Source organism: Pteropus alecto, unplaced genomic scaffold (genome assembly GCF_000325575.1).
Source record: "Pteropus alecto unplaced genomic scaffold, ASM32557v1 scaffold155, whole genome shotgun sequence".
In the NCBI taxonomy this organism is placed as follows: domain Eukaryota; kingdom Metazoa; phylum Chordata; class Mammalia; order Chiroptera; family Pteropodidae; genus Pteropus; species Pteropus alecto.
In genome coordinates this window covers 17,033,278-17,043,202 of record NW_006438113.1, presented here as the reverse complement: position 1 = coordinate 17,043,202, position 9,925 = coordinate 17,033,278, and positions in this window count along the sequence as shown.

Sequence of the window (9,925 nt, the reverse complement as noted above, 5' to 3'; positions counted from 1 at the left end):
TCATTTTTAAAGAGGTAACCTACAAATTGCAGGTGTAACTTTTTCCCCAAATAATTATTTTCCCAACTTAGTAATAGGGCATAAGTAACTACAAGAAGGTATAACAGACATGTTTCATGTGCCAACTAAATGAGAGAGAGAGAGAGAGAGAGAGAGAGAGAAAGAGAGAGAGAGAGAGAGAATAAGAAGGTGGAGGAGAAGAAGGAATAGGAAGAGTGGAAGGGGAAGGGGAGGAGAAACCACACCAGGGTTACAAATAGTACTACAATACCTAAAGTGTTGCAGTGCTTATTGTCACTAGCACATATTTCTAATAGGGTCTAAAATATACAAAGAATTTCATATGTAAAGGATTATAGTTAATTCTTAGTTAAACTAAAGTTGTCATTATGACTTTGGGTCAAACTTGTTTGGTTGTGATGAGTTTGTAAAATAACCTAATCAGATCAGTACCTTGTTACTGTTCTGAAAGCGGCATAGACAGAAAATTCACGGCCAGTTTGATAGTAAGTTATGATATTGTGACACTGGCCAAAAAGGATAAGAGAATTCTAAACTCTCTAGAAATGTTCAGAGCAATTTCATAAAATTTATAGAAGGATAAAAAAGCAGGAAAACCTATTACAATATAGGACTTTGAGAAATGTATGTTGTTTTTCTCTATTATATATACAACGTTGAAAAGAAATCATCCATCACACTGAATACAGTATAAACTAAGACATGCTCTTGGCCTGGTGATTAATATTTATATTGGATAATTACAATGAACTGTTTGAGAAAGTGTTTAAATTTTAAGAGTATCAGGCTTGTTAGTTGTAAGAAGAAGACAGTAACAAAGATGTGAAAGGTCTTTTATTAAGACATAAAAGAACACATTAATTGAAAATAATGGGCTATAAACCTAATGCAGCAATAGACATCAATGCTGTCAATAGTTATATTACAGTGTGAAATAAAAATGAAAAATACAACTTGGAAATATAAGACCACATTTTCTCAAAAATTACAAAGTGAGAATAAACTCTCTTTAGAGAGAAACTTCAGGCTCAAATATTAGTCGACCTAAATTTTAAACTCAACTAACTTCTTTCTAACCCTGGAAACTTTACTCTATCTCTGTCTGTATGTATTAAGATTCACCTAAAGTAAATGGTACCAATTTCTCTATTGTGATATGTATTGCTTTTTATTTTATTCTTATGTTTTCTATTCTTTCATATTGTTTGAATTTTGTGTAATGAACATATATTACTTTTATTGAAAAGTATATAATGATAAAACAGCAAATACACCAAAATTTAAGTTTTTCTTTTGAATAAAAGGAATTCAAAGAATAATAGTTTCTGTATTTTTTGCATTTTAATAATTAAAATTAAATTTATTAAAATCATTAGTCATACTGCTATTAAAAATAAAAAGTATTTAATACATATGGTCACTAGCCAGTCCATATACTTTACACTTAGCTTATTAAATATGTGCAACTACTTGATGTAATTGAAAATATTTTTATCTGCCTTTTAGCAGTTAGAAAACTGAGGTCGAGAGAGATAAATATCTCCTCCAAAGTTATAACAGATGAAATTAGAACATAGATATGCCTTATTTTGCCTATGAGATTATTTCTCACTGAGTAAAAGGACCAATTAATTCAGTCGAACTGCAAATTCAGTTGTCTTCTCTGTATATAGCCTTAGGGTTGTGAAAATTGTTTTGATTTGTAACCCATTTCCAGTAAACAGAATTTCCTTTCTCTTTTATTCATGCTGAACAAGAATGTAGAATAAAAGGTGTTCAGGGGAGATATTGAAAAAAAGCTTGAAATATTAGAATTAACTGTTGGAAGCGAAAAGAAGGAACTATCTAAGTGTGTTATTTATAATGCCTAGAAAAATCAGCATTGGTGGTTCCTGTGTAAAAGTTAAATTCTTTTTTATCTCATCTGGCATGTGTGAATGATTATGGTTTAGGAATAAGAGATGATTTCCATTCAAATCTTATTTTCCAAGATGGTCCCTATACGCTATGAAATCAATTTTTCTGCAAAAGATTTTTTAAAATTTTTTCCCTCAGTATTCATTTTCCTCTTCTACTTTATAAATGACTTTCCTTCTTCTGAAATGTATTTTTGTCATTTTTAATCCTGCTAGGGGAATCACTATGTTCTGAATTTCTAAATAAAATCAAGTTTGCACCATTTTGGTTTTGATGAGACTTAAACCTGAACAGGCTTCTTGTCTGTGATTCACAGTCTGTTGAAAAAGGACATAATGTGGAAATAATAATTTCCTACGCAATGGGCCAAGGTGTTCTTGATACTAGAAAGGAACCAGAGAAAGATACAACTTTGTTTGCATTTCCTTTACTTGTTCTAACAGTTCCTCTCCACCTCTCATTAACAAGACTTTTTTGTTTGTTTGTTTCATTTTTTAAACAAACTTCCTTTTATTGAACCTGTTCAAAATTACAATAATTTGTAAAAGTCTGCATTTGAAATGTCATACATTATTTAAAAAAATTCTCTCTAAATTATCTTTTTAAATTCTATAGCCTTTGATAAGACTTTATATAATTTTCTTTTCAATCAGAAGTTAATAAAATGAAAGTAAGGAGAAAATAGTAAAGATAGGGTAAAAAAGGAAATAATAGGGAAATAAATATAAAGAGAAGGAAAAAAAGAAAGGAGGGAGAAGACCGAGAATTAAATTTTACTCATCATTGAATATATGACCAGATGTATGCTAAGTCAGTTCATGTACATTTTATATGGGTTGAGATATTTCTACATTTTGACATATTAATATAAATATTTCATAATCAATATTGTTACATACCTTAAAAATTTCAGATTTCTCAGATGTATAGTTTTCATTATCTTTCAGTTAAAATGTATGACATAGTTATGCATATTATATATTACATTAAATTATTTCAATGGGCTATTTTATCCACTTTTTATTTCTAAAATATAATTGTCTTATTTGGGGGCATAAATTTATTTTTAAAGATCTTATTATTAGACATCTTCAGTCATTAATGATTTATCTTTTAAATTGTTACAATTATTCATGCATTATATTTACTCTAGCATTTCATCCTTAAATTTTTGCTTTATTTTTATGTTGCTTTTTTAAAAGTAAACTTAAAAATACTTCTTTTTGATAATTAAGATATTTGAAAGTTTTTATTTTTTTTTTGAGGTGAGGCAACCCTTGGTTGACCTCACAGATTGCAAGGAACTTGTCAGTTTACAATCCCTTATTTTTAAATTTTTTTTTACGCCGACAGCACCTGGTCTTCCTAGGTGGTCTCCTTCCCAAGTACTCACCAGGCCCGATCCTGCTTAGCTTCCGAGATCAGACAGGATCAGTTTGTTCGGGGTAACATGGCCGTAGACTGTTTTTTTATTTAAATAGAAATTATCTACATTACCTAGATTAGTGTTTCTCAAACTTTCGTATGTCCATAAAATATCTGGGAATCACTAAAGGCAGACACTGGTTTATCTGGCTGTGATGGGGCCTAAGTTTTCACATATCTAACAAGCTTTAATGTGATGGTGATTCTGCTGTTCCAGGGACTGTTCCAGGGCTTTGTGTAGCAAAGATTTTAGACCATGAAATATATTTTTTAAATTGCTATTTAAAAGAAATCTCTATAATTTTTTTGGGGGGGGCATTATATACTTCCTTTAGTCAATTGATTTTCATAGAAATTTTTTTTTATTTTCAATTGGTATTGGATTTTATTTGTCTGATTATGTGTTTGGTTAGCTAATTTCTCTTTTGTATTTTATGATTTTAGACTGAAATTAGATGTAAAATTCTGTTTTAGTTTAGCAAGTAAAATTTTGTTAAAATCAAGTTACCAGATTTTGCAAATAGAAATAAAGAACACCCAGTAATACATGAATTTCAGATAAACAATTCATTTTTTTGTATAAGTTATGCCTCAAATATGCATGTAACAAAAAAAATTATTTATTGTTTATCTAAAATTCAAACTGGTGTCCTGTATTTTGTCTAGCAAACATAATTTAAAGTTTAATGTAGATATAACGTGTTGAGTTACAGAGCGCTGAAAATACAGATGTGTTTATTTTGGAAAACAAAAAATGCAATTTAAACCTACAAACTCAGATTTTAAAATATGTTTATATTCTTTATATCTTTCTTAGTTTCTTTTCACTTTACAAACAAAGATAATAAAGAATTATAATCTTTTAAAATTATAAATCTGTCATTTTGTAATTATAACCCTATTTGGTTCAGGAGGTTCGCTTTTCTATGTTTTTGTTCATTTTATTTTTTCCCATAATATAGTTATATTTCATATAATATTAAACTTATGGCTCTCATTTTCCTTAAGTTTGAATATGGTCTTTATTCTTCTAATACTCTATGATAAACATTCTGAGATTTTTCAAAGCTGTGTTGCCCAATGTACAGTATATCATCACTTTAAGTGTATATAGGCCTTTTGACTTTTAATATTGGAATTCGAATACCCATAGGTTACAGTTTTTGTCTTCTGGTTTTATTTTTTCCTTAATGGTAATGCTTTGCTGTAATTTTATTTTATTAGGGTTTAGATAAGTATCATATTTGATATCCTCTTATCTTTTAAATCAATTGGTAAGGTAAAAGCATATTTTAAACTTACAATAAGCTATACTATTTTCTATCTGTGCTAAGTCTCACATAAGCAAAAATAATAACTTTGGATTTTACTTTATTCAATAGAAGCAAATAATTGTACCCTTCTTGGCTTCAATTAGTCCCTCCTTTACCTACATTTCACCATCTCTATCAATTTAATACCAAATTCAAGACCTCTCTCCTAAAAGCATATTTTAAACTTACAATAAGCTATACTATTTTCTATCTGTGCTAAGTCTCACATAAGCAAAAATAATAACTTTGGATTTTACTTTATTCAATAGAAGCAAATAATTGTACCCTTCTTGGCTTCAATTAGTCCCTCCTTTACCTACATTTCACCATCTCTATCAATTTAATACCAAATTCAAGACCTCTCTCCTGTGAGGTTTTTTTTTTTTTTCCTATTAAATTCTGTTTCACATTCATTCAATAGAAGAAAAGAAGTCTGCCCTTGTTAATATTTAATATATTTTACAATATTAGAAAATATCACATCACCACACTAAACAGCTATATATACTTTCAGTTGCTTAATGAAAACGTCTACCTCATTTATACTCACTTCAGAAGTCACAAATGGATTCTTAATTTTTGTTTGCCAGAGTCTTCTTGGTTCTCAATGTTCCTTCTCTGAGAGCTTTAAAAGTGCTGCAGCATTCCAATTCATCTTTTTTGCACTGAGAACTTGAAGCTACTTTGATTTGTACTATTGTATTATGCTTGCTTTTATCTACTTATAGTTACAAAATCATAGTTTACCATATGATGACAAAACAAAAGATTTGTGGACTCTAATCTTCCAATGATCCTTTTAATTGCAGTTCAATGACAGTTTAATACCGAAATTAAGAATACATTTTACCAAGTGAAAATTTATTCTATAATACGTTTTCATATAAATTCTATGATTTTTTTGTTCTATCTTCCACAATGTTTTCTATGGTCCCATATTGAAGTTCCTTGTTTATCTTCTTATAATTAATATAAAATATGATCAAACTTTTATGTCTGTGTTGTAATAATTGAATTTTTCCATTGGCAATTCTGCATTCTATTGCTTCCAACAATTAGCCTATTAATATATTATTCCATTAACATATTATTTTTTGACTTTAAATATACATCTGTGTGTTTAAATTTAGGCAATTTTTGCCTCTAATGCTCATTGAGGACAGAATTAATGCTAGAAATTGTTTGTTCTAATTTGAAGAGAAACATTTAAGAAATAAGTTTATCTCCAAATACTAATATTTTTATAAAATTTTCATTTGGACTGTAAAGCATTTATATTGGTCTTATATTTTAAATTTTTGTCAATAACATGTTTTTAGTTTCAACTAATTGTACTGCAATAGCTGAAAAATTCCTTTATTGGGATGTTTATGGAAGACAAAGAGAATTCAAGAAAAATATTGGTTAACATGCTCCAATATTGGATGTTTATTATTTACTTCATGTTAAACAAAATACTAAAAAAGAATTAGCAGAGAAATTTCACTAATCAGTTCAGACATTTCATCTTTCTAAGGTAGCATGAAGTTATGGGGATGAGATTAAGAAAGAAGGAAAGATCTAAAATATGAGCCCGGACATATTTATTTCACTTTTATTCCAGAGGCTTTTTCTCTTTTTTCTTTTTTTTTCAGAGACTTCTAACAATTCTGAAAGGGGTGGCTAGGAGACTCGGATGTAAAGCAGAGTTTTCAATAATTTTATGGGAGTGAGAAACCAAAATAAAAGTTTAGGGCAATTTAAAGAGGCAGAATTCTATTCAACATCCCAGACTTCTCATTGAAATACCAAAGAGGGATTTTCTAGAAGTAAGAAGGAACTAAAAATAGACCAGCACCAAGACTGTGTGCCAGCTTATTATCTAAACTTCTAATTAGATTATAATGATCTTGAATTAATAGAATTTCTCTGCTAGATATATCCATAAGCAAAAGCATACATTCTTTGAGGGCATCACCAGATACTCAAATTGTCTTTAGAATTATTTATGCTCAAAACTTGAGATTAAAAAAAAAAAAAAACTAGTCATAGAAGAAGACTATAATGATAGAAGAGAGAGAAAAGAAGAGGGTGACTAGAAAAATATCTTCAGGAGATTCAAATGATATGAAATCAAGCTATGAAATCAATATGATTAATATGTAGAAGAGCTTAAAAGACAGGATGGAGAATTTTTCCATACAAGTTGGAATTATAAAAAGAGAAGTAACTCGAAAATCTAAAAAAAAAAAAAAAAGACGTTATCTAAAATTAAAAACTCCATTGATTTGTTTAATGGCAAATTTGACAAAGCTGAAATAAGAATTGGAGAAGTATAAGATAAGTCAGTAGAATATATCTAGACCTAGAGAGACAAAACAAAGGGAAAAACAGAAGGAAAAAAAAAAGGAAAAATAGAAGATTCAGCAAAAGGTAAAAAATAGATATAATTGAAGTGATGCAGACCGGAGGGTAACTGAGACTAAAGATATATTTGAAAGGGTAATGGCTAATAATTTCCAGTTGATGAAACTCACCATCCCTCATTCAAGAAACAGGCACGCGCACGCGCGCACACACACACACACACATACACATTCACACAGCAGATCAAGATAAGTATAAAGAATATTGCCCCAAGTTTGTTTTTTCAAGACATCACAGGAAAATAGCTTAAAACAAAACTTCTAGCCAAGATAGCTAAAACACTCATTGAGTCCATACCTACCTTAAAAAGATACTTTGTCTCAGAATATTTTTGAAAAACTATTTTTCTAGTAGTCTCATCAGTAATAGGAATGAGGGGGAAAGAAATTTACCTATCCTGTATAAAATTTTGAAAATAGCATATAATTATTTCTTTCATTCCTAATATTTATTTTGTTAGCCTATCATCACAGAAATTCTTGATTTTATTTTCTTGAAAACTTAATTTTTCATATATATTAAAAGAAAGAGGCTTTGTTCACTTTCAGCTAAGAACATTTAATTTGGAAATAACTGCAACTGAGAACTTCTATAATAATGTGGTTTTTACCATCCACATCCTTCAAAGAGTTTTATTCTGACCTTCTAAAAACAATTATTTGTAGATAATTCATACAATTTTTTTTTAATCTTGGGAAGCAGTCTTTCATGTAGTCACCCTTTCTGTAATATTTACCTGTTTTACAAAAGGCTGCCTTAACTACTACATACAGTATAGTTGAATAGCATTTCTCATCTAGGTTGGGAATTTCAACTGGCACATAAACCAATACAAACTTTTTATTAAATCAAATCAGATAAAGTAGTTTTGTTTATTTTTTTAGTTTCTTTGTTTTAGAAACATTAATAAATTCACAGACTTAAAAATTCAAAAATTATCGAAAAGACAACAATAAAATTTTTCTGGAATCTCAGTCAACTCTCCAGACGCAACCAATGTCATAAGATTTTTTAATGTCATTTCAGAGACACCGCTTCTGTGCATGTATTTGTGTGTGAAACAGAAACACAATTTTATATTATGCATGAATGGTTCCGTGTCCTGCCTGAAGCATGGCTGACCCAATATATAAGTTTACTCAGCTCCTCAGCTCCAGTGTGCTTTTGCCATGCAGGGAAAAAAAAAAAAAAGTCTCCCGATACTCTAGATTTTTTAAAGAAATCAGAAATTTGAATTCTTATATGCAATCTTCTGATTTCTATGTCTCCCAGAGACAGCTGATATTTTATGACTAGTAATTTAGGATATATAGCTTTACATACTCCTGTCTTGGTGAATTCCAATAACACTCTAATAAGTCAGGCAAAAGTTAAGCAACTGAGGATCAGGACCCAAGGCCTAATAAAAGACAAAAGTTCAGCAGTAACTCTTGATGCCTAAATTCTGATAACAGTTCTCCCATTTGATATATTAATTCATTGTCACTGAATAAAAAGTCCTTTTGATTTCCTCTACTTTGTCTGGAAAATTCAGCAGAGAATTTTTGTTGTTGATTTCTCTCTACTACAGGTGTTTTTCCTTCATGCTCAATCGTTATTTCAATTAAACTGTCAAAATATGTTTCACACTTCTCCAAACCAGGCATCTTATAGCACAGCGTGTACAACCTTTTATAAGGGAGTTCAGAGAGTCTGCAATGAATATAGAAATATTTTTTAAAATCAAAATGTTTTCTGAGCTCTAAATAAAGAGCACTAAATAAATCTCTAGACAGGTTATTGTTATAAGAAAAATAAAATATTTGGTTCTAATCATACATGGCTTTAAAACTCAGTTTCAATGAGGACTGAAAGTAAAGGACATCAAGTTTTGCTTTGTAAGCTCTTCTAGGAATGAATTGCATCGGCCTCTTGAAATGGCTCCTAGTCATCACTTTCAAAGGCAGTTAATGGCTGTACTAGATCTAAATCATAATGTACATGTGCATTGATACTTGCTAGCTATATTAAGGCCTGAGTCAGCACTGGCCATGGCTGAGCAAGATCAGTTTATTTGGTGGCTTTCACCCAACTGGAAAAGGGTTGCAGCTTTCGTTGTGACTATGAAAAACCACTCTGTCTTGCATGCTGAAAGAGGAAATTTTTTGAATTTACTAGATTCTTGGTTATAGTTTTAGATGAACTCTTAAGAGATTTAAGTTGGAAATTTAAATATGGCTTTTAGCAATTAAGAATATAACTATAGAAATTGTAGTTTGAAGGTAGCCAAGAGATATTATAGTCCAATCTCTTATTTTAAAGCTAGGGCAACCAGAAACATAGCAGGATGACTACTCAGGTGAGATAGCTTGTTAGCAGCCAAGCTGGAATGAGAACACAGGGTTTCAGAATATAAAGCAGGTTTGAGGTCCTCTACTATGTTACTAAGTGCCAGGATTTTGTCTTCAGCCATGCTAACATAAAAAGAAAGACCAGAAGAGGTGGGAAGTTGGACTTGAAAATAACACTGATATTCTTTGTTTGTTTAAGATTTCTTACAAAGCGTTTCACTGAGATTATAATGTTTTCTCTTTTACTGAGAATCATCAGAAACAATTCCACAAAAGAGACAAGCAACACAGTTTAGAAACAACTACAATAACCTTCCATAAGCAACAATTCTTTCCTAAAAGGTATTTATTTTAGTTCATCTTTTGACTCTCTTCTGCATTTGAGCTACAATTCTGGATGATGTGGGTGTGAATAGTTCCCATAATATGAAACTTAGAGTTAATAGGGGAAATGACAATCCTGAAAATTATTTTAATTAAGTGATTTTTTGGTTCAGAATGAAGTGATAATAT